General features: G+C 31.3%; 2 long non-coding RNA genes across 2 annotated transcripts; both read right to left on the bottom strand.

Moving 5' to 3' along the window:
* Positions 1–8,557: 8,557 nt before the first annotated feature.
* LOC126888486 (uncharacterized) lies at positions 8,558–14,467 on the bottom strand. The gene is made up of 3 exons (XR_007699578.1): positions 14,296–14,467; positions 13,941–14,196; positions 8,558–10,847 (listed from the first exon to the last, which is right to left on the bottom strand). It is a non-coding gene; the product is annotated as an uncharacterized LOC126888486 (long non-coding RNA).
* Positions 14,468–20,218: 5,751 nt separating this feature from the next.
* Positions 20,219–24,429, bottom strand: LOC126888487 (uncharacterized). The gene is made up of 3 exons (XR_007699579.1): positions 23,541–24,429; positions 22,834–22,990; positions 20,219–20,392 (listed from the first exon to the last, which is right to left on the bottom strand). It is a non-coding gene; the product is annotated as an uncharacterized LOC126888487 (long non-coding RNA).
* Positions 24,430–26,582: the final 2,153 nt, after the last annotated feature.

Here is a 26,582-nt window from a genome sequence, read left to right as displayed (position 1 = left end):
TAATATATCTAATTTTACGTTGTCATATGCCCCTTTTATGTCTAAAAATAAAGCTGATGTTGACTGGTCATTGGAAAGTGATAGTTGAATATCTGTAACAATACTGGCCAGGTTTTTATATGCCGATTTTTTTTTTCGAAACCCGAATTGAGAATTATGAATAAGGTTATTAGATTCTAAAAAAAATTCTAGTCGTGATTTTATCATTCTTTCATATGTTTTTAAAACACATGATGATAAAGAAATGGCCCTATATGACGATGCTTGATTTTTTGGTTTTCCTGGCTTAAGTATGGGAACTAAAATATAGTTTTTCCATTGTGAAGGTATGTCGATTTTATTTAACCAAATATCGTTTAGTAGATTTAGAAGCAAAGTTTTTCCTGGTTTAGAAAGATTAAACAACATAGAATCATGCATATTATCAAAACCTGGAGCTGTATTGGCAGACTTTTTAAATGCCATATCTAATTCTTGTTTTGAAAACTGATTGGTGAGATAATTGACACTACTATGGTGATCTGTCACCCCTGGACAGTCAAAAAAGATTGGATCAGGTGATACATATGGAGGAGTTAAAATGTTATGAAATTCCGCTAGCCATTCTTCTTGATCTGATTGAGTTTGATTAGAGATTTTGCGATTTTTAAAGTTATTTACCTTTTTCCATATAGTCTTAAGAGGTACTGATCTATTGAGATTTACAATAATTTATCCAGCTATCTTTTTTAGTTTGCTTAAAAGTTTTTTTTGCTATAGCATCAGTTCTTTTGTATTCTAACAAATTATCTAATGTGGGATTATTCCTATATTTATGAAAACTATTTTTTCGTTTCTGTACTAAATACTGGCATTTTTCATTCCACCATCGTTTATTTTTATTTGAACATTGATTAGATTTAAATTTAGGTATAGAAAGGTTTGCTGTGGTTTCTACAATTTGTATAAAAGAATTGTAATCACCAACTTCTGTTTTACTAAACTGTTCATGGGACTCCATATAATATAGATCCCAGTTAGCCTTTTTAATATTCCATTTTCTACAAGATAATGATTCATTAATTTTGGGAGACATATATATTTGTGTAATGCATGGAATATGATCAGATCCGTAAAGATCCTTTAATGTTTGCCAATGTAGTAAATGTTTTATACAAGGAGAACAAATTGTCAAATCGATAGCTGACTGAGTTTGTAAATAATTTACTATAAATGTGGCTGTTCCATCGTTTAGATATACAAGATTATTTCGATCTAGGGCTTTCATAAGTGTTATGCCGTAGCAGTCTGTGTTTGGCCCACCCCAAGCAATATTATGCGAATTAAAATCTCCTGTAAAGATTACAGGTGGCTTAAAAGAACTGAAGAATTTATCCCAAATATGCAAAGAAATTTTAGTTTTTGGTGGAACGTATAACGATACAATAGTAATATTTTTTATCATTACATTTTACAATAATGGATGTTTGATTACAATTAGGTAGGGGAACAGAGATCGGTAGTTCAGTATACAAAAGTTTCGACTTAATAAGGATGGCCGTTCCACCACCACTGCGGTCTAAACGGTCATCCCTCACAATATTGTAGTCTGGAAGATTAAAATATTTATTGGATGTAAATCTAGTTTCTGACAAGCAAGCTATATCAATGTTTTTCTCATTTAACAAATATTTCTTGTATATCGAATTTATTTTTGCTCTTTATTATATTTATGGTTGATAAAACTATCTGAAAAATTAAGTTTGAAATTTCATTACCTTCGATTTCTGAATTATTTTCTTTTTCGATATTGGAAAGATACTGTTCTGTGCTCAAAATTCCTCCTTTTTTAAACGGAAGGTTAACTGAACTAACAATGGACTGGTGCTCTGACAATGTAGGATCGGGAGATAAAGGATACGATCTTTTACTTTTTTTTGGAAAGCTGTTTAATTGTGCTTGAGAATATGAATGTGGATTTGATCGTTGAGAAATAAGTCGCGTATTGGACTGGTACGATATTGGTGGAAATGACTTGGACGATGTAGACGGTAGATGAACATTAACTGCATCTAATAATGAATTTTGTTCTAGATTTGAATTAACTATTTTATTATCAATTGTGGTTGTAGTTAAATGCTTAGATACTATATCAGCGTAACTTTTTTTAGGAACACTACTATTGGCATCCTTGAAGGAACAATTTGACTGTGACATAATTTGCTTAATTTTTTCTTGTCTGTTATATTCTGGGCATCTACTAAAATCGTTTGTAAAATGGTTTCCATTGCAAGAAAAACATTTTACTGTAACTTCTTCTGATGAGCAGGTTACTGTGTCATGAGTCTGAGAGCATTTCAAGCATCTTATTTTAGAGCGACATTGCTTCCCAATATGTCCGTAACGATAACAATTATTACACATTACAACCCTTTGTTTATAAACTTCTACTTCGTAAAGCACCTTGTTTATTTCTACATACTTAGGTAGAGTTTGACTTTTGAAAGAAACCAAAATGGTACTTGTGGGTATTAATTCTATTTCGTTATTTGAATTTTTTATTTTTCGATTCATTCTATTAACAAATTCAACTTCAAATTTAAGATGAAAATCATAGGCCCTAATTTTATTTTTCAAATAATCAACTGGTAAATCTTTATCAATGTGTCTAATAATTCCCAAACGAAATATTAAAAATTTAGGAATGTATGCAGACAAATTTTTATTTTTTAAAATGTGTGATTTTATTAATATATTAGCACTTAAATAATCTTTTAACAATACCCGAATACGATTTTTCCCTATAGACTGTATTTGTTTTATTTTATTATCTAATTGCGGATACGATATTAATATTATTTCTCCAATTTTTATTGCATTTAACTGCCCTGTATAATTATCCGTATTGTTTTCAATATAAATTTGAAAAGGAGCCGTATCCGTAGACTGATAAAAGAATGTTGTTTTACCTTTTTTATCGTTATCATTAGAAACCGATAAACTCGATGTTGGATTTAAACTAGAATCAACAAAATTTTCTTTCGATACAAACTGATTTTTATTGTTTTGATCATTTGCATGTTTATTTATTAAAGGAGAATCTATAACTAAATTTAAATTATTTGAACCACTTATCTGATTTGCAGGACCTATATTTTCTCCAGGATCTGGTTGAGGAGGGGGTTTCCCCTCACTATCCACCTCCATATAATTGCACTAGGAACTCACAATATCCTTATACTTCTAACTATATTTATTAAATAATAATTAATATTACTACTACACTATTAATAATTGTTCTGTACTTTAACGATGTTCTTACCTACGCTGTTGAAGTACGACTGTTTGCGGTGCTTCAAAATAGGTATAATCTATTTTGGTAACTCAATATTCTTTAATAAGTACATATAAGTAAGTACATATAAGTATATAAATTTTAGTTACTCATACTTAGTTTAGTTTAGCTAAATATTATAATATAATAGTTTATATAGACAACTAAAATTTATAAATATGTACTTACTTTTTAAGTAATATTGCAGAATGTAGGTGCTAACTACATGCTCACTTGCCATTAAAATATGTAAATATAATAGGTATTTGGTAGAACCAGTACTTAGAACCTAAGATGAGATTAGGTGATGCTGAAAACATACTTCTGAGCAATATAGCACTTGACAGCACTTTCTTAGAATATCCTTAAAAATATATTCTTCTAATACAAAGATGTGCAGTAGTACGTTCTAAGTAGGTATATAAATAGAAGATTTATAGGCTATAAATAAAGGAAGTGCTATAAATTATAGCACTTCCTTGGAATATTCTAAAAAGTACGTTCTTAGTATAAACTAAAAAGATGTGCGGTAGTACGTTCTAAGTATATAAATAGAAGGTTTATAGCACGTCCTTGGAATGTTCTAAAAAGTATATTCTTAGTATATACTGAAAAGAAGTGCGGTAGTACATTCTAAGTATATACATAGAACGTTTAAGTACTATAATGTAGTATATACTCAGTATGTGCTATGCACATTCGCAATGGTAATTACGCATATTCTTAGTATATACTTTTTCTGAAAAGTATGTTCTCTGAATCTACTAAGAACATGAAATTGTTATGTGGGATTCTGTTACCAGTCTCGTTTGTGGTGACAATGAATGGTTATCTCGCTGTCGCTCGGGCGGCTAATGTGAAAATTTTTAAGGAGCGATGGGCGTAAGCGCGCTGTGTATATCAGTAGGGCTGTTACCAGATTTAAATTTGCTAACAGTACCTATAATAAAAAGTGTGCGTGCAGTTCACCATGGATCAGTGTCGCTGCGTAATCGATCAACTACTTGAAAAGTAATTCTGATTGAAAAATAAAATGAGATTATTGAAAATGAAAGAGGAATTTAAAAAATTAGCTCGATATTTTAAATTTAGTTGGTACAGTGAAAATCCTTGGTTATGTGGTTGCAAGAAAAATAGACTGTATTGTTGGCCATGTCTTTTGGTTTTTACAGAAAAATGGGTGGACCAGGTTCACGATTTAAATAGTTTTAGAGTTTTAAAAAAGAGACATGAAATTTTTCCGTTACCTCCCAGGCAACCAAATAACGTTTATAAAACGTTGAAAAAACTTCATAATTATCACCAAACGACGTCAGTTTATCACGTTTTTTCGACGTCGAAGATCACGTGAATATGTCCCACCATAAGTCACGTCATTTTTATCACGTTTTAAATATGTGATATAAAAAACGTAGTTTTTACGTCGATTTTGCGTCGTTTTTTAGATTTAATTTTCATTTTATGGTTTTAGAAATACACAATAATTGAATGGGTCCACCACATGGTTTGTTTTTGAGAAGTCAAAGAAAAAGTTTTATATTGGGATAATGGTGAGTTTATACATTTTAAAGGTGAGTAATACAGTTTGTATTTTGTATTTAAAAACTGTATTACTAACCCTTAAAATGTATAAACTCACCATCATCACAATATTAAAACTTTTTCTTTGACTTCTCAAAAACAAACCATGTGGCGTTTACAACATTATTCGGCAGGCCCATTCAATTATTCGTATGGGCATTGTTAGTATTGCAATTTTTCCATTTAAGGAAAACCAAATGGAAGGCTTGTTAAAATGCATAGAATTACAATATCCTCAATGCAACATATATAATAGGGTGGGCCGAAAAAAATTTTTATTTTTTTTTTCTTAATGCTATACCGAAAAAAACTTGTCTCTATTATGGGTTATCAAAATGCAAAAAAGAAAAAAAATATATACCTAACCCCCAGCTAGCGCAACGCATCTGAACTTTCGAAATTTCACTAAAATCACAGGATTTTACCATTTTTTTTAAATATCCAAACAGCTAGATATTGAACTGCTATAGTGAAAATCATTTATATTATAGTTATAAAAACACAATGAGTTATTGAAATATTACTTTTTTTTTTTAATTTTAGGTAGCGCAAGGCCTTCAATATAGTTAATTGATCACTTTTCGAGTGCTAACCACTTTTATAGTGTAGTGCAGCAACTAATTTTTTTAAACCCACTACTCATGTGTTATTTTTAGAAATATAATGTTGATGGAACCTGTAGGAAAAATAAATAAATAGGCAATTTACATTTATCCAAATGAGTTTATTAATTACAAAATTTACGAATTGTCAATTCCCAGACTCACAGAATAGTCCGTTAAATGTTTGGAACTTTAAAATCTTGCTTGCTTGAAAAACTTGGCATTGAAACTCTTGATAGTAGCGTTGTTCTTATGAATCCATCTCTGTTCTTGGCACCAACGAGTTTTGAGGAGGCTTCAGTTACCAATTTCACACAGCGCTCCACCGCTTGCGTGTGACACGGAAATTCCATTCTTCTGGTGTGTTGGCAGTTGAAATTTTGGCCCACATTTCTTCGTCAGATACTCTTCGCAACAACGGTGGTGGAGAAATAGCAGTAGTAGTCCAATCAATAATTTCATAATATTCGTTGGCCTGGAAGTTGAGTTTTGGGGGTTTAAAAGTTCGGACTAGCTTTTTATTGGAAGCTACGGTCCTTGATTTTATGATTCTTCTAAGCCCCAACTCTCTGATATGGGCCCTTTCATCAACAATCATACTGAGGAGCAAGTTTTCTGGATGCACGAAGAACGCATTCCTTTCAATTACTGGATCAACCACCTTTATCAAGTTTTCTGGAAGGAATCGTGAAGATTTTATTAAATTAAAAACATGTTTTGGTCCATCTGTAAGGTACTTACTTTTTTTATCTTAAACCATACAGGCATGTAAGATTTAAGTATAAATTGTACCAAAATAAGATGTTCTTCAGAGGGACTTTCAACGCTCATATAAAGACGAAGAACTCTGTTCGTTGTTGTCAGCCATCGGGAATGGGAGATAGGACCTGGTTCACGAATTGCGAAGTCTATTGTGCAGGTGCCTGACTTGATAGCCAAACTTACATCCAGGAGATATTGTTGGTCTTTACTTAAGATTTTGCTATCGATGTCTGGAATCTCGCAATCAATGATTTGAAATTTTACTACTGGAAGTTTTTCACAATTTCTGAGTTGTGAGCCAATAGGACCACTAAAAGATTTTGGGCCAGTCGTTTCACTGTCCAAAGTTTGAAACAAGTGCCTGAACGGCAATTCGTTCAAATGCAAAAGGCAAACTCCCCACTGCAGCGGTCTTTTTATTTTTTCCTCGATTGTACGAATTACACCGGTTTTCCAGCCTGTATTTGTGACGGTACCATCGCATCCAATTACATCAAGCTCATCGAGCGAAAAATTTGACTCATTCAAGTAGTCCAATATAGCACTAGCAATGTCCTTCGAAGTTCCAGTAGATGGCGTCACATGGCCAACATAAATCGAGCCAGGTTCTTTAATAATTGAAAAGTGTTCCTCTTTTGCACTTCTTCTGAAACACTTGTTATTAACTTCATCAATTTTTAAAGTTTTATCCTTTTGACCATCAAAGTATAGCCCTTGTATCAAGTTTGGTTCTTTTTTTATCGTATCTTGGAGATTTGATCTGCATAAATTTTTTTCCCTCCTAACCTTATTCTTATCAATTATGAGGGAATCATCCTCTTTCGTTGCAAGACCAACGTCATGCATTACACTGGAGGCAATAGCAGCTGTTGCCCTGTTCGAAACACCAAATCGGTTGTTTGCTCGGAATAGGAATATAGTTGTCACCGGAACTATCAGACTCTTCCTCTTCCATTGAGCTTTCATCTGAAGCTATTCTTGGTTTTGTTGCATCCTTAGAGCATGAAGGCTGCGAATGTGAAACTAGTGGGATGTTAGACGACATAACCTGATTTTTTTTTTCTTTACGTTGCAGTCTTTTGGTAATTTTTTTCGACTCCTTCTTGTCTAAATTTCCAATTTTTCCTTGTCCAAGATTTCTTTGGAAATACATAAACTTAAGTTCAAGCACCGGAATTTTTTTATCTTTTTCACATTTACATGAAATTGATATAGGGCACTCACAGATCTCCGGGACCTTTTTGCAGTTGCAGGAGTATGCTATTTTACATTTACATGCAGATACATCAAAGAGTGATAAAGCCTTTTGTTTGAATTCCTCAATTTTCTCTTTGTACTTGTCTTTTTCCTTGTCACGCTTAAAGGACTTCATTAGATTACGGTAGCTAACGTGATATGAATTTATTAATTGAACAATTCTGTAGGGCGTCACTGTTGGTATTGATGCTTTGTCAAAGACGGCTTTTACTTTTGGAGCGACAATATTAGATATCTGAGAGAAACTTACAGGCTTGTTACTTTCTAATGCTAGAAGGTACTGTTCGTGGAAACAGCTCCGAAGGACATCTTGGAAAGTTGGAAGCTTACTCACACGCAATTCCCTCGGGTAGTTAAACAATGGGCAATCAAAATCACTGCGAGTTATTTTCTTGGCAGCCATCACGCACGTGAATTTACAAACTTCACTCAAAAAATTATAAAAACAGTTTGCACTATCAACTCACAGCTAATACACGTAAGTTTAAACGAATCTGCTGACGTAAACTGCCGAGTAACAGAGAACATGAAAAAACATGATCGTTGAGGCTGCTTCCAGTGCATTGTGGGTGTAGAGAGTATAAGTGGGGGAAGCTCGGCTCAGTGCCAACCCATTCCCCGAACGCACAGCTCATCTGCACTCGACTGTAAGATGCGTCATTTTCGTGTCCGTTGCGCTACCTCAGATTAATAAAATTATACTTATCCAATTATTTATTGTATTTTTAAAACTCTAATGTAAAGGGATATCACTATAGCAGCCCAATATGCAGTTATTAGGATGTTCAAAAAAAAATTACAAAAACTCATGATTTTAGTGAAATTTCGAAAGTTCAGATGCGTTGCGCTAGCTGGGGGTTAGGTATATATATTTTTTTTCTTTTTTGCATTTTGATAACCCATAATAGAGACAAGTTTTTTTCGGTATAGCAATAAGAAAAAAAAATAAAAATTTTTTTCGGCCCACCCTAATATATAACATACATAGAATTTTCACTTTTTATATTATAAGTATTTACTGTGTCAAAAATGAAACAACATATAAACTAATAATCATTTATTAACAAATTAAACATTTAAGTCACAATGTAATAACAAACTTAAGTTTAAACCATTTAAGTTATATATAATATATATGTATGTATACACCGTTCTTAGGCGTCAACGCCCTTCGGTAGGGATCTATGGAGGAGTATCACCAAGCCGGAAGCCCTTATCCCTTCCAGTACCGCTCCTCCATAGGCCGATCAGACGCCAGTTTATTCCAGACCAAGCCGTAGACTCTATTGAGTTTTATACTACGGCGTTGGCCTTTTTATAAATTTCATGACCTAGCTGAGGCTCGAACCAGCGACCGCAAATCGCAAATCCACTAAACTTGTCGATCGACTGAGCCCCAGCTAACTGGACCGTCAAGACCGACATATATAATATATATAATTATTATAATTATACCACACACTTTAAAGGTACCATTCCGACAACGACTGCAGATGGCAGTTACAGTTGTCACCATGACAGACGTCATTATTTTGCACTAATAATTTGCATAATTATTAGCAACTGACGTTCTGCCGGACAGCAGTTGCAGTCAGATGTCGGAATCAGTCTCATATACAGATAAATAGTGCAAAGTAGTAACGTCCATAACGCCGAGAACTGCAACTGATGTTTGCAGTTGCTGTCTGCAGTCGTTATCGGAATCGTACCTTTCTATATATATCGTTTCTGATATCGTTTCTTGTATACATTTTCTTGTATCGTTTCTTGTACGTACCTTTGTGCCCTGTATGACACTATGCAAGTTCTTGTATCGAAAATTGTAAGAAATTCGGCACGTGATTGGTCGATATTTTGTTTGTCACCCCATGTCACGTTATGGTAGTACTGCATCTACAGCTGATTTTAAGGATTTTATAAAATTTATAAACTTTTAATTAACATTTTAATGTTAACCAGAATTTTACGTTGACTGTTTGAGGTTGATTATTTGTGTTTTTATTTTGTTTTGAATTTGTGCTAAAATATTTGCATTAGAATTATCTTCAATTTGATCCAAATTAGGAGCTATTGTATTTTGTAAAAAATTATGCACCATGAAACCTAAATTTATAGTTTGAAATTTACTAGGAGCTAAATATATGGTTATTAGTAGAACAGTAGTCCATACCAAACAGTATATTAAGTATCAATATAAGATTTATAAATAATACCTACAAAAACACAAATAAACTCATCAATACATGATCCCATTTTCATTTCAGCCGCCATTATGAGTAAGTAATTATGACATTTTAGATGTTTTACCAGCAGGTTTTACGTTTTTGCTCTTTGCGCAGAAATTGGCGCAGTTCTTGTACAAGAATCTGTGTCTGACTCAAATTCTTGTATCGTTTCTTGTATCTGTGTATGACACTATGCATTTTTTTGACATATCAGAAACGATATTAGAAATGATACAAGAAAATGTATAGTGTCATACAGCCTTTAGTCAAAAATGAATACATACAAATAAGACCCAATATATTGAATTGCAATGAAAACTATCTGCTTTATATTTATAAATTTTAAAGAAGACAATTGAATGATAAAAAATAGGACAAAACTATAATAGTCTGTGTTCTCACATATATTTCCATACTCTTATAATCCTCAAAATGATTTCAAATAATTATTACAAATTTTTGCATACAAAAAGATCCACAGACACCTGAAAAATATATTTTTTGATTAAGGGACTGTAATGACCAAATTAAAATGATAAAAACAATTTACATGTGATATCTGATAATACACACTTAAAAGACTAATAGGGCTTTTTATCGACTGTCATTTGTTTCGAGCATCTGTCATGTGTCACATAATATTAATATATCTACGCCATATGTCTTTGGTGTGTATCATTGGTATATACCAATAACGTATGACATAGATATAATATTAATATTATGTGACACATGACAGAAGCTCGAAACAAATGACTGTGAATGAAAAGCCCTATACATAAATACTCATGATGAAGAAGTACATTATAATTAAAAATGACTAACCATTTTCATATCACTGCAACATGAAGCCAAAGCTGTCTTATATTTCAGTTCATTTAGAGAGCGCAACAATCACTCTGACCGAACAGCTTGAAAACTCATTAGTTTTTCACCAGAGAATGTACATAGCTGTAACATCTGTACATGCATTGGGTTCTTCTTCTTCTGTCTTGCTGTGGGCATACTCAGCTGCAAATAAGATTGCTGCAATATGGCTGCAAACTTCACTATTATCGGCAATACACATACAATGTGCATTTGCTGTGCCATTGGAACTGGCTTCAACTACAAAAATTTATTTTCATTAGAGTATTTGCGTTATTTACAATGATTGAGAATATTTTAAAATCAGACATTCATATAATATAATTTTAGAACAAACAATCATGACTGTTTATTATTCTCTTTTCTATCATAGCAATTACATGTCGTCGACCTAATCTGTAAACTGTGTAACTCCATTTATCCAAATTTTACAGAGGCACAAAAAATTATTTCTCTAAATATGACTAATGCGAATACTATGTATCTCCCATTTTTAAAGATAGAATGCTAAAATGGAATATTTTATAGATAGGTACTAACATTTGTACCTATTTTGTTTAATGAGTATATTAATATTATTTACCACCAACTCTTTCTTGAAAATATCACTTTCTAATCAGTGAGGTCAATCGTGTGGTATGACAAACTGGGGAGTTACATATTTTTCGTACTAAATTTGCTGCAAGGGAGATCGGTGTATACGAAGATGTCACTATTTACTCTTCTGGTAAAAATATGCATGTGCATCCTTTTTTAAACAAGTAGGGATTTTTTCAAATAAATGGCAGTAATAACTCATTTTCAGAGAAATACGGAGTTACACAGTTTACAAATTAGGACGACAATATGTCTGGTTTCATACAGATATATAAACATAAATAAATCTAATATTTAAAACCCATTTATCCGAAAGACACTAATACTGTTACCGTAAAATGGGGTGTAGTTGACCATTTTTCAACTTCAACTAAAGATATTTTCTAGATAACAAAATAAAATATATCATATATTTTTGCATAATGTGTATAGGTCTTAACTTTAATTTTAGTAGAAAAAACAACAGGTATTTTAAAAAACCAAACTTAGAAAAAATAAATTGCTTCTTTGGTCTATGGTTTTACTTAATAAAAATGATTTTTAGTTAACTGGTGTGAAGATAAACACACTAAAATGATTTTAAATTAAAATAAACATTTTAATTAACTTTTTATTACATAAAGAAAGTTACTTATTTAAAATTATATGCAGAAAAGTCCAAAACATATCACAGCTCGCCTCTTCGGCAAATTTTTGGCGCATTTAATACTTTTATTATGTTACTTAGAAGAATATTGTCTTCGTCAAGAATATCAGGCCATATAAATTTTCCCAATTTTGAGAGTTTTAGAAAATTAACATTAGCTTCCTCATCTTTAATCGCTGAAATTCGTCCTGCAAAATGTTTAATATTCTTCTTAGTTTGATATTCTATTATAATCCATGAATTTGTTTCTATATTATTAATGTGAAAGTATTCTGTTTCCACAGTAATTAAATGTCTGCAAGTTCATGGTCTCCTCTTATCCTAAATTCTACAAATTTATTGTCGATAAGTAGGTAATTATCTTTAAAAATATTTTACTCGTCAGCTCCCGTCCGTGTTTCAAACTACGAAACAAATAGCAGCGTCGATTCAATGTAGATCCTGCAAGTTTTGACCTGATGGACATCTTCACCCCGGCGGTCAACTTCGCCCCAAATTTAAGCGAAAAGTGCATAAGTTGACAAATTTGAAGATTGTAACGAAACTTAAAAATTTATTCAAAATTAGTAACTGGTATTTTTATCTACAGTTAATGATTCGTTGAAATATTACCAACAGTTGCCAATAATATTTTTAGTATAATGATTTTTATAAGAAAGTTTAAGAGTATTTATTTTCTTACAAATTAAGTTAATCATTTCGAGGCTGCTTTTTGGTATACTTATACAAGAAAAAAATGAATGTGTGTGTACTTTGTACGCACGTAAGAAGTTATACTTCTATTATATGATTATATGATTATAAACGAAATTAATATACTTTTTATTTATATTTTATTTAAATATTAAATTAATTTATACTTACTACTTCTCAAACATTTTTATTAAAACAGTGCCAAAAAACACATTAAAAATGCCACAAATGATTTCTGAACATTAATTGTCGGAAAAATTTTTAACTAAATACGTATTTTCTGAAAATAAAATTATATAATAAATATACTTACAATCATAAAATGTATAAAAAAAAATAAAAAAATAAAAGTTTCTATTGGGATTCGAACCAACTTACCACGCGGCTGGTATTTGCGTTGTATTGGGATTCACCCGCATTAAAACTTCGCCACAGAGACAGCTTGTCATTATGTGCGAAGATCGTCTAACTAAACAGATTAACCTTTTGACATTTTTAACTTATGTAAATCAAATTATTTTGATTTTGAATTGAAATGATTTAGAATTGAAAAAATACAACAAAACATAGAGTAAGAAGACAATATATTAGGTGAATATTGATAGAAATTTTGATGGTAATCAAATTATGTAAATAAAAGTATTACATACTACTTATGTATTTTGGTAGGTTCAAGGCAGGTATCGGAGCCCGTATAACGACTAATAAATTTCGCAATCACTTGCGTCGTGCAAAGTGGCTATGTTCAAATATCATAACAAAATTTGATCAACTATTTATAAAACACTTACCAGTGAAAGATTCTTTAGCTTTGAATAAGCGAGATCTGCGGCACTCATACTAGGCACAGTTTGATGAGCTTTCACATTGGCATGCAACAATCATCTCTTCTATGTAAATAAGTCCAAAAATATAATATGAAAACTATTTAAAAGGGCAGTATAACCATTAACTAACTTTTTGTTTGTTGTTTCTCTTCCTACAAATTTTAAAACGCAACAAGCATACATTATAACCAAACCATGCACAGTCCTACAGCTGTGCCACAGCTGCCATATTGGATAATTTTTGTCATGTCATTTGAACATCCAATCAGAACAAAGTTATAATGCGCATGCGACCGGTCGCTAGGTTTTCCCATATAAAATTTCACCGTCATTACGCCCGTAAAGAAGTATAACTTCAAAAACTCTTAAATTTTACATAAAATATGTTCAACATACATTTACAATGAAGAGAATTAGCATAAAATTTACTAATATTAATAACCAAAAAAAAATAAACATGTTCGAATCATTTTCGAAATTTTTAGTCAAATTCACCCCAGCGGTCAATTACACCCCATTTTACGGTATCCATATATTTTTTAATGGTAAATAAATAAAATAAAGACTTACCTTTCCAACAATAATATAGAAATCATCAAAACATCAAATGTTTCAAAACAAATCCAGTTGTGAAGGCTTTTATGTGCCTGAAGGCTTTTGTATGCTTTCATCTGCTGCTTAAAGTAGTAACTGTGAGACTCTACCAGTCTATCTATAATAGCATTATAACAGTAATTGATGGAATGCACTGTAAAATCCAATTCTGATGACTGAATTGTATATGGATCTAATTAAATCTCCAATTATTTTCAGCTTCAATGAATATCTAAAACAATAAAAGAAATAATGTTATTGCTTGCAAAATTCATCATTATTGATAAATATTAGGGAAAAATGAATAGTAAATAAAAATTGTTTCGCCTACCTTTCTAAAACATCTGCGGATTTTCCAATAATAATTTCCTTAAATAATCACTTTGCATTGTGGTAAATTTATAAAATTTACAAATGACAAACAAAAGTTTTAAAAAATACACACAAAACAGCCAACAAAATCCAAATGAATCCAAAATAGGCAAAATATAAAATATACTAGGACCGACAAACAAACGACAAAGACGATACAAACATAATCTTAGTTTTGTCACGTTTTGTAACTTTTAAGCTCCAAGCCAGTGTTGCCAACTCCATTGGAAGCTATTAGGGAGTTTTTGTTGCTACGTAACGTACGCATCTCCGTATACGTAAAGCAACTAACGTGTCGTAGAGGATGAATGTTAAAATAGGTAGTTTTTGTAACTGCCTTAACGTAACGTAAAGCAAATCGTAAAGTCATTTTTAAATTCCGTTGACATTTAAAAAAATAAAACAATGTTCACACAATATACAATTAATATACAAATGTAAAAAAAGATAATTGAATGATGAAATTGTATGGTTTTAATTGCTTCTATTTAAATATAAAAATATTATTTTTCCTTAGGTTAAAATTTTTTTATTTTTGTTTATACCTACTTTTTAGTTGTAAATTATTGTATACCTACATCAGAATTCCAGTAGGTATAATGTAAATAGTGTGGTAATATTTATTTGAAAATTTTACTGAAACTAGGTCATTTGTTTATCTAGTTATTAATTGTGGTGATCACTGTATTTCTTAAATTAATACAAGATTTGTTTGTTTTGCTTGATTAATAGACAACTTAAAAACAATAAAATTTTAAATCTATTATGAAGTTCCAATTTCCAATTACAAACACAGAATAATTTTACTCAAATAGACTAAACCAATAACCAATATAACCTTAAAATGTTTATAAACGGGTAGTACGCTGATGAAATGTTCATTTGGTAGATAATCGGGCAAGATCCTCGTGTGCATTCGGTGACTTTCGGCTCGATAGGGATGCGTATGAACCTAACGTACCAGCCCGTAACCTTAGGTAATACGTATCGCGATACGGAAGTTCAACCATTAATGCGCAAGCGTATATGTCAAAAAGATGCGTTACGTTTACGTATTTGTGTGCACAAAAACTCCCTATTATAACGTGTGATCCAAAATTATTGTCACTATTTGCCATGAGCCGATGGGTAGAGGGGATTTGACAGCTTTCGCCAGCGCTGTTAGTGGCAGTTTTGTGCATTTATCTGATAAATTTAAATGACGCGCCATGGGTAGAGCAGAGGGGATTTGACGGTTTTGGCCAGCGCTGTTAGTGCAGCGTTGCTACATTTAGTAGATTTCTACTTTTTTGATAGATTTTTGATATTTTTTAAAAAATTCTAGTAGGCAATATTTTTAGTAGATTTTTGGTATATTTCAACATTTTCTTATGACAAAAATAAAATTTGCTTTTTAATCGTATTTACCCCATTTCTAAATTAATTTTTAGACATTTTGTTAAAATTTCCCAATGTCATTACCGAAAATAAGATTCAGGGGTGGGATTCTGTGTACAATCGCTAACACCGCCGACCGCTTTCTACCAATGTCAATATATTTGAATTTTTAGTTTTAATTCAAATATTTTCTTGTTTTACTAAGTGTCACTTCAGCATCAACTAGCAAAACTAGAAAATAATTCAATTAAAGCTAAAAATTCAAATATTTTCACGACAATTGACATCGATAGAAAGCGAAGTGTAGATATCTACAGTGCACGGAATCTAGCCCCAGGACGTAGATGATGAATATTAAACAGAAATGAAACTGGATTCTGGTGTAACAAACTTGCAGATGTCAAGTAGCAGTGCAATCAGTACCTATTTCAGGTGTTATTGAAGAGTTCTGGCATTCGGTGAGCCTGTTAGAAACTAACGATGGAAAACTAAAATATCTGAGGCCCGGTCTTTTCACCTCCGAATAAAAGTTATTCGGAGGTTTATTTGACAGATTTACATGTAATCTTCCGGATAAACTTCCTAATAAATATTTATTCGGAGGTGAAAACACCGGGCCTAATTATAATATATGTAACTTTGCAAAACAACAAATGTTGTGTTTGCGTGTTTCTAATGTAAAATGCGAAATAATTGTTTGAAGAATATGATCCAGACATGCAGATGTTAAAATCAGTGGATGACAAAATATTATATACAAATATTAAATATAAAACTGATAAAAATTAATAATAGTTGGTCATTTTTGTTCCCCAGTTAAAATATAAAAAAGTTTGATTTTTGTTTACAAACAGTCATATTAATTTCTAGTTAAACTCCCTCTGTGGCTCAGTGGTAAGAGCGCCTACCTTTGGATCGAAAGGACCGAATGGTCGTGAGTTCGAATCTCACCAGGGTAGAGAATTTTTCGTTTATTATAAATTAATAAATGAAAATAGTTTCTATCCTTGCGGGATCGGTACCCACCGGAGGGACCGCAGACGTTCGGATACAATTAGCGTCTCTGCAAAGACAATGACATCGACTTTGCAAAGTAACAAGACACTTACTCAACACACACTACACATAACACTAGCTACCTAATTGGTAAAATCCACTGTACCATCACCATGCCAATGCCCATTAGTTGTCGAGGCATTAGCTAAATAAAAAAAATTTCTAGTTAGTCAGCTGTTATTTTTATTATAAAAAGTCCTATATTATATACAAATATATTAATAAAGTTTTATAGTATATTTTAGTTTTTGATAAGTAGATTTTAGTAAGCTAAACTTACAGTAGATTTTCTAAATAAAATGTGGCAACGCTGTGTTAGTGGCAGTTGGCAGTTTTGTTTTGTGCATTTGATAAACTTCATAAACTGAAATGGCGGATAATATGGATTTTTCAAAAAAGAAAACAAGATATTGCAGCTGTTGTATTGATTCATATAAAAATACTGAATATAACAGTACTGGATGCATTTATTATATTCGGAAACATTGCGTACATGTCCTGCATCAACTAAATCCTTTCCTTTTTTGGTGTTGCTGATTGAAATTGGATATCATGGGAAATAAGACTTGAATCCAGTATAATGCTTAATATCCATTTTGATAGAATTCAAGCAAATTACAATTCATACAAATTACAAATTTTAATAAGCAAATCAGTAAGCACACAAAAATAAACAGAGGTAACATTTAAAATGTTAAATAATTCATTTAAACTTATTCTTTTCCTCAATGGTCTCTTGCGTAAGCAGTCATCCAGTCGCACGAACTTATATATTAAATATTAAAATGATGTTGTTCTGAAGCTATTTCCTTGTGGCATTTTTATAATTACGTATTTTTTATGGGAAATAAGCCACAATTTTACTAAAAAATGAATTTATTAACGTTTCGAAGCCCAAATCGGGTTTCGTTGTCAAAATACAAAATACTATTAAAATAAAACAAACATGTTGTTGCTAAGTAAAAAAATTCTTCTAATAATTTATTTAATCTGACTCATTTATATTGGCAATTCAGACGTATATTATACATTTTAAAGTAGAAGACTTTAAAATGATATCGCCAATATTTATGAGTTGCGTTCCTGGGACGACTTTACTAAAAGATAGTTCATTCGATTACATGAAATCAATCCCAACTCAAGAATATCCGTTGCAAAAAATCATAGCATGTGATCTGTCTTTAAAAAGACAACCAAATGCTTATGATAATAAATAATATAAATGAGTAAGATTAAATAAATTATTAGAAGAATTTTTTTACTTAGCAACAACATGTTTGTTTTATTTTAATAGTATTTTGTATTTTGACAACGAAACCCGATTTGGGCTTCGAAACGTTAATAAATTCATTTTTTAGTAAAATTGTGGCTTATTTCCCATAAAAAATACGTAATTAAAATGATAATGAATAAAATAAAAAAACATAATTAATTTTACTATTAATTCTGTGTATTCATTTAGTAATCAGGTTACAATAATATTTCAGTTCATAATTTGTGTCTTTCTAGATAAGTATCTATTTTTCTCGTTTTGTATATTTCACATACATAAATTTTATCAGAAAAGTATAAGTTTCAAACCGCGAGATAGCGCTACCCTCGAAACTCACAGCCAATAGGTGGCTTTGAACGACAGAGACAGCTATACAGTTCATGTCTATTCTTAATTCAGATATACTTTCCAGTTTACGTCAACTTTGCAGTGTACGTCAAGTAAACAAGAAAAGTTAGGTTATGTAGTTTGTTTGATTTTATTTATTATTGTTAGGTACTTATAATTTTGTTAATTCTTTTTATTTCTGATTAATGTTCTGTGTTAGGCTTTGACTGATTTTTTTATATTTTATAATGTTAATCAAAATTAATTGATAAACCAATGATATAAATTCAGATTAAAACAAGACATACGTAATTTTTTGCACGGCTAGCTTTGATCCCAATAATTGTGGATCGCTCGTTAGTACGAGCAGGGAGATTATTATACGCTCTGAGCTTCGCTGGTGGCGCTCCTAGCGGATTACTGGAATTATCTTTCACCGGTAATTTTTAAATTTATTATTTAATTGTTATCGCTTAACATTTACAACGCAAAAAATTAATTAAATTGTAATCGATTTTTTTAAGATTTTGCTAATCATTTTGACGTTCTATTGATAAAATATGAATTTCTTACTTCGGATACTTTCACAGTTATTGTGTAGATGGCGCTAAGATTTTTAGATTAAATTATTATTACATATTACGGAACATTAAAAAAACTTAAATTCAGTATTTAAAACGTAAGTATATTTAAGGTAAAAATATATACCACAGCTTTGACCAACTAATATTTTTTATAATTAATGTTTTTAATTTTAATTTTACATTAATCACTTTGACATTTATGTCAAATTTCCGGTAAACGTTTACAGACTTGCCACTACTGGCGCTCGAGAATTTGTAAATATCCCCTCTACGTACGAGCTCACAGCGGATAGTACATTGGAAAAAAATATAGTACAAGATTTATGAAATTTATTATTCAATTATTTATTATTACACACAATTATTACCCTAGAATTCCCTATATATTTTCAATAGGTCTATTCGCGGAGCACATCTTGAACTTATCCAGAGATGGAACGCATGCGCATTACAATACTGGACGTCGGATAGGTCGAATTTTCCCTCTGAACATCTTATGCGCAGGCGTTCTCCATATGGGTACATTCAGGATCCCTAATAACACAAAACATTCCAGGAATGTTCCTACAAGGTACTCACAGGACATTGAAAACATTCCTGGAATGTCCCCAAATGCACACGAATGTCCCTGGAAAGTCCCAGGAAAGTGCTGTGTCAGCATTTTAAATATTCTTAGAATGTTCTGTTGGAACATTCCATGAATGTCTACGAATGTTCTTTGGACATTGACAGTATATGTTTTAGACTGAATGTCTTGTTGGAACATTCCATGAATGTATACGAATGTTCTTTGGACATTCACAGTATATTTTTTAGACTGAATGTCTTGTTGGGACATTCCATGAATGTTGGAACATTCCATGAATGTTCTTTGGACATTCACAGTATATTTTTTTAGACTAAATGTCTTGTTGGAACATTCCATGAATGTCTATGAACGTTCTTTGAACATTCACAGTATATTTTTTAGACATTCTCTGAAATATATCGTCAGTGATGTGACAATACCTCCTATATCTTTTTTCATGAGGTTTGCAGGAGACGAAAAACATTTTTTAAGGTCACCTCCTGTTTTCATACGTAAGTTCTGACTTGTTTTGTAGTAAATAGATAGTTAAATTTACTGCAAAACAAGTCAAAAAATATATGAAAACAGGAGGTGGCCAAGTTTTTAGTCTATCTTACAAATTTCATGAAAAAACAGATAGGAGGTATTGTCACATCACTGACGATATGTGGGCATACCAAATAATACATCCTTGATAAATATAAACATTTTTATTGCAAAAAATCTTTTCATACATTTTTTTTTATGTAATTTACTGATATTCCTATAAAAAAATGTGTCACATTTGCTTTGTAAACCTTTCTTTTGCCTTTCATAGCCACATATTCCATTTCCTTCCTGGTTTTTTGTAGACCACTTCTCTCCGCTGATTCTAAAAGAAAATAAAATAAATGGTAATTTTTCTATCCTTTACAATTAACAATCAGAAGAAATATTTACAGGTAATAATATGCATAAATAATAATAATAATAAAATAAATAATAAATTAAATAATATTTAAATAAATAATAAATAATATTTAATAAAGAAAATAATAAAACATTTTGTATTTTGACAACGACGTCCGATGTGGAAGTAGAAACCATAATAAAGTTATTTTTTCAAGTAAATTGTGGCTTATTTCCCCATTAAAATAGTTACAATAATTACAAAAATGCCACAAAGAAATAGCTTTTTCACAAACAAATAAGTATTTTGTTTTATTATATTTATTGTTTTTATTATTTACTTTAACTTAAGATTATAACTTAATTCTTGTTTTCTATTTCTGATGTTTTTATTTATTTACATTCAATATTAATCTGTTTTCTTGTATAATCTACTTCGCAATAATTATGTGATACATTGGACTTAAAATGAATTCAAAAATTTTTTGTAATTGGGCAACATTGTCAACTTAGATCTCTGATGTAGATAATGAAGAGCAACGGTATCTACAGTTGGAAAAATGAAAGAATAGGGCTTTTCATCGATTGTCATTTGTTTCGAGCTTCTGTCATGTGTCACATAATATTAATATATCTACGTCATATGTCTTTGGTTTGTATTATTGTATATACCAATAACGTATGTCGTAGATATATTAATATTATGTGACACATGACAAAAGCTCGAAACAAATGACTGCGAATGAAAAGCCCTATACCCATGAACGATCACATCAATCACTTACTTTGTATTTGCTATCTTTTTCTATTTTAGAACAAATAGAAAATGATATAAAAACCTTAAAAATAAAAAACTGGAGAAAAAAAAGCACGAAACAGATCAGAGTGGAGAAGAATCCTGGAACAGGCCAAGACCCAGAAAGGGCTGTCGAGCCAATGATGATGATGATGATGATCTTTTTCTATAACAAACGTTTGTGATTTATAGAAAAAGACAGCAAATACAAAATAAGTGATTGATGTGATCGTTCATGGTTATAGGGCTTTTCATTCACAGTCGTTTGTTTCGAGCTTCTGTCGTGTGTCACATAATATTAATATATCTACGTCATACGTTATTGATATAACCAATGATACAAACCAAAGACGTATGACGTAGATATATTAATATACGTGACACCAGTGGCGGCTCGTCAGAGGAGGCAAGGGAGGCTCAGCCTCCCCATAAATTTTTTACACACTCTATACTGTTTTGTTTATCATGAATCGCGAAAACAACAATAATTACTCTCACTATTATACAACGTGTAAATTCCATATTATCACTAATTATCCATACGTACGGAGCATTAGCATTAGAACGCATGATCGCGTCTCGCGTCTCAGTTTGATTACATATTATTGTAGGCAGGACCCTGGGTTATCCCGAGATGCACGAACGGAGCCGAGAAGCCCAGCATTCTCCATTGCTAATGCTCCGTGCAGCGCAGCAGGCGTTTAAGAAGACCCGGTCTCCTAACAGTGGCATCTACGGCGCCATCACACGCTGCCCGGAGATATACGAAGGGAGGCAGAGTACCTTCTCAGCTCCGTTGGGTGGTTGGGTGCGTCTCGGAACAACGAATTTTAGGGTCCTGACTAAAAATAATGAAAAATTTAAAAGTGCGAATTTTGTTATGAAATTTGGTATGAGGGGTTATAATAATATTTGGAACAACTTGCTCAAATAACTTTTTCCGATATCTCTAACTCAAAGCAAAATATCGGTAATTTATCGTGTTTTTGAATTCGCAGTAGGCAGTAGGCCGCGTTTAGAATTAAAAAAATTCAGTTGAGTATCTTAAAAAATTTGAAGCTTCATTATGTATGGACTGCAAAACTTCAAATCTGTATTTATTTTGATATGCATAGGTATCTATTTACAAATGGATGGAATTGTTAACAAATAAACGACACAAACTTTGGTATTAAACTTTTACTATTAGACTAACTATTTTTAAAATGATAATATCATGAAATTATGAATTAGGATGATATTATGAAATGTAAATAAAAAATGGTCAAAAGATGGGGCCTTAAATTACATTTTTTGGCGCATTTTTTTGCTAGTGCAAATTTGTCTAGATATTTTGCAGTTAGGTATAGCCTCCCCTATTGTAAAAATCACGAGCCGCCACTGCGTGACACATGACAGAAGCTCGAAACAAATGACAATGAACAAAGCCCTATAGGGCTTTTCATTGATTGTCATTTGTTTCGAGCTTCTGTCATATGTTATATAATCTGTGTATAATATTAATACAACACGGATTATACGACATATGACAGAAGCTCGAAACAAATGACTGTAAATGAAAAGCCCTATTCTTTAATTTTTCCAACTGTATATTGTAATTGTATTATTAATTGGGTTAAGCATATTACCTGCGTGATATAAGCTATTGGAACAGCACAGTCTCTCAAACGAACAGTTGAAAGTGAAGTTCTGTCAATATCTTTTCCTAAAAATGTTTTGAACATACTGCTCTATTAACAAATCTGATCAATACTTCATGCCTTCTTCGCAGGATCTTCTGGAAAGCTAAAAATACAAAATATATGCATTACTGAGCATTATTAACAAATTTTAGTTTTAAATAAAAAATATGATTAATGAACTAACAAAATATTATAAAAAGCAGCTTAGAAATTGTTTATTAGTATAGTCGTTTCCCTAGACACATCTGGCTAGTGATTTTAGTAGGTAATTTTTTTGTTTTTGGCCAATTTTGCCAAAATTACTAACTATTTAGTTATTCTTTTTTTGCCAATTTTACCAAATTGTCAAAATTATTTACTAAAATCACTAGCCAGTTGTGTCTGAGACTAAGTTTAGCGAACCGACTATACTATTCATACTGTGTATTCATTAGTTGGTACTATTATAGTGTGTGGTCTACCATCCTGTTTATAAACGCATACATTAGCAAAAAAGCAAAAAAAAATTAATTTTACGAATAATCCGTTTGTTATTATCTCTATTTACTATTTTAGCTAGGAATAAGCAAGTTTGTGGCTTAATTATTAAAATAATAAATGGATATTTCCTGAAATAGGGGCATGCCTTTGTTTACATATTTGCATATACTAACCTTTGAAACGTTATTCCTGCAGATTTTTTATCTACATTGCTTCTGCTCCCACATAACAATGATGTTCGCATCATGTTCTAAGCATATCCTACCAACATTCGTCGAAGTATATCCTTTTTAGTATATGCGTAGTACAAGCATAGCATGTACCATAAAAAACATTCTAAATTTCATGTTCTTTGCACGTGCTTCAAAGAATATTCTTGCACCGAATATACTGAGCACATTCGTGTACGTATATAGTATCTCGGAATGTTCGTAAAAGTTTATTCTTAGAATATACCCTAATCGAATATGCTTAGTATATGCGTAAGTATATGCAAAAGTATATGCTTAACACATACTTGTATATACTTTTAAAATATCTTAAAAAGAATATACTGTATGTACCTATAGGAAGAAGAATAATGTTAGACTATAGATTATCAACTTCGCGTTAAGAATAATTAATAAAATTTAGGTATTTTGGTAGGTACTACTGAACTATCTAATTAATTTTTTTTAAACCGTTTTAATTGTATGGTAAAAAAGTTTAAAACTTAATTCTATTGAAGAAAAATGAGAAATTTTCGTTTCGTTTTCAATTGAAATGAATATACCATTTTGATTGAGTTTATACCATATACCTATAATTTTCGGGAATTCGGAAACGGCCATTCATTGTCATTCTGACACTTGCATTGCATATTTTATACCTGCACAAGGGAAGGGGATAGGTAACAAAAGGGCAAAATATGAAAATAGTTTCCAGTACAGTTTAGGACGAAGCGAGTTAAGACAAAGTATTTCTAGTTACAAATATTAAAACATTTTTAAGAACATAAAAAGCAGCTTGAAAATAATAAATTCATATTGGTACTTCAATATTTCCTAACTACCTAGTAAGTAAAAGTATGTATAATGTATATAGATACCTATAAATTTTAGTAATTTACATACATATTATATATATTTCGCTATTATATAATTATATAAGCAGCATTTTTATTTTGATGTGCACATAATAATTAAATATATTACTTATATTTTATATATAGGCTACTTTACTTACCCATATAATATTTATTATACATAAGTACCTATATAACTAACTAAAGTTTATATATTTTATACTTACTTTTTACGTAATATTATAGAATGTAATAACTACATTCTCATATGCAATTAGAATATGTAAATATAATATATTAGTAGAACCTAGGATGAGATTGGGTGATGTTGAAAACATCTTCTGAGAAATATAGCACATCCTTGGAATATTCTTCCCATATACTAAAAATATGTGCGATAGTACATTCTAAGTATATACATAGAAGGTATATAGCACTTCCTTGGAATATTCTTCCGATATACTAAAAATATGTGCGATAGTACATTCTAAGTATATAACTAGAAGGTATATAGCACTTCCTTGGAATATTTTTCCCATATACTAAAAATATGTGCGATAGTACATTCTAAGTATATAAATAGAAGGTTTATAGCACCTCCTTAGAATCTTCTAAAAAGTATGTTCTTGGTATATACTGAAAAGAAGTGCGGTACTACATTCTAAGTATATACATAGAACGTTTAAGTACTGTAATGTAGTATATACTCAGTATATGCTCTGCACATTCGCAATGGTAATTACGCATATTCTAAGTATATACTTTTTCTGAAAAGTATGTTCTATGAATCTACTAAGAACATGAAATTGTTATGTGGGCTACTCCAACTGATTTTATGCACTATGTTAATAATAGGTACTATTAAAGTTATTATAAAAGTATCCGAATTAAAAAATATTCTTAAAAAGCACAAAAAAAAACAAACAACGATCACGCACGGCAAGGTGGCCAAGCCCAAGATGCATGCCAAGATGGCCGAAGCGCCGAAGTCCGAAGTGAGGTCATTGGTCGTTTTTAGTCACGTGATGCCCTCTCTAAGCACCATGCACAAATACATGCGCCGTGAATTTGAAAATGAACATATAGGAACATTGGTAGTATGTTCACAGAATGTCTTATGGTAACATTCCAGGAATAATTTAATCAGATGTTCACCGTATGTTCCCTAAATGTCCAGGACATTCAAATATTGATAGAACTTTGGTAGTACATTCCTGGAATGTTGTGTGTTGTTAGGGATGTGCTCCGCGAGTAGATCTAGTATTTTTGTGTATATGTTACAAGCCTTACAAGCAAAACCCGACAATCCTAGCATTGTATGGAAAATATTGTACACTTCTAGCATTGTACTCCCAAACTGTACAATATCCGAAATGGTCAAAATTAAAAATTACCGAACTGCTGATCGAATCGAATCGATTATTATTGACAAGCGACACACCAAATCAAAAATCAAAACATTTTTGTGGTTATCTAATATATTTATATTTTCTATTTATGTATTAGAGTTGTTCTTTTTCGACTCAACAATGTGATACAATGTTGTGTCCAACTAAAATATAAATAATAATAGTCTAACTATAGAAATTGATTCTAGCATCTCGGAGTTTTACGCCAACATCATTGTTTATACCATGGTAATGGTAGAAGAACACAATCTCGTGGATTTTATATATGGACAATAATTTAATTTTACAACCCAGAAACCCTGATTAATTATGGATTTATAACATAATCTTATTGATGTTTGTTTGCCTTTAATAACAAATGGGGAATAATCGTAAAAATCGATCTGTCATATTCTCTTCACTCCTTAACTTTGACGCATCGCTGTGATTCCCCGAATTCCCGAATAATACGATTTTCATGTAGATAAGCAATTTTGTAAAGTTTATAAAATCCAACAGATTTTTTAAAATCGTCTTATATTAAGAATTCCCTAGATTTTTCATAGAATTGAAAGATAAGCTCCTAGATAATTCCCTAGATAAGCTGGCGCAAAATTCCCTAGGTCTAGGTCTGGTAACCCTGTTCATTATTAGAGATTTGACTCTCCCTCTTGGTAAATAATAAACTGGGAATTCCCGATAATACTATGGGGATCCCTAAATTCATTATAATTTGGTTGAAATTCGCCTTTGCTATGTGAAAT

The sequence above is a fragment of the Diabrotica virgifera genome, chromosome 7, assembly GCF_917563875.1.
Source record: "Diabrotica virgifera virgifera chromosome 7, PGI_DIABVI_V3a".
In the NCBI taxonomy this organism is placed as follows: domain Eukaryota; kingdom Metazoa; phylum Arthropoda; class Insecta; order Coleoptera; family Chrysomelidae; genus Diabrotica; species Diabrotica virgifera.
This window is presented reverse-complemented; position numbering and strand designations above follow the sequence as displayed.